We start from the raw sequence: 349 nt of genomic DNA, 5'->3' as shown, positions 1-349 counted from the left end.
CCCAAAAGCGAAAGGATACGGCCCGGAGAGAGCTCCCACAAACAAGAAGATGCCGCCGGCCCGTGCTCTGGTGTTGTTTGGATATCGTAGCGAATTAAAACCTTGCGGACTTTGGAAATCAGGGGAGGACAAGAAAGAGCAGAAAGCGAGCAGCCCCAAAAGCGAAAGGATACGGCCCGGAGAGAGCTCCCACAAACAAGAAGATGCCGCCGGCCCGTGCTCTGGTGTTGTTTGGATATCGTAGCGAATTAAAACCTTGCGGACTTTGGAAATCAGGGGAGGACAAGAAAGAGCAGAAAGCGAGCAGCCGAAATTTCGGGGGTTGCTGATTTGCTCCTCATGTTAGAGA

Source organism: Apaloderma vittatum, unplaced genomic scaffold, assembly GCF_000703405.1.
Source record: "Apaloderma vittatum isolate BGI_N311 unplaced genomic scaffold, ASM70340v1 scaffold4412, whole genome shotgun sequence".
Classification (NCBI taxonomy): domain Eukaryota; kingdom Metazoa; phylum Chordata; class Aves; order Trogoniformes; family Trogonidae; genus Apaloderma; species Apaloderma vittatum.
Note: the sequence above shows the minus strand (reverse complement) of the source record.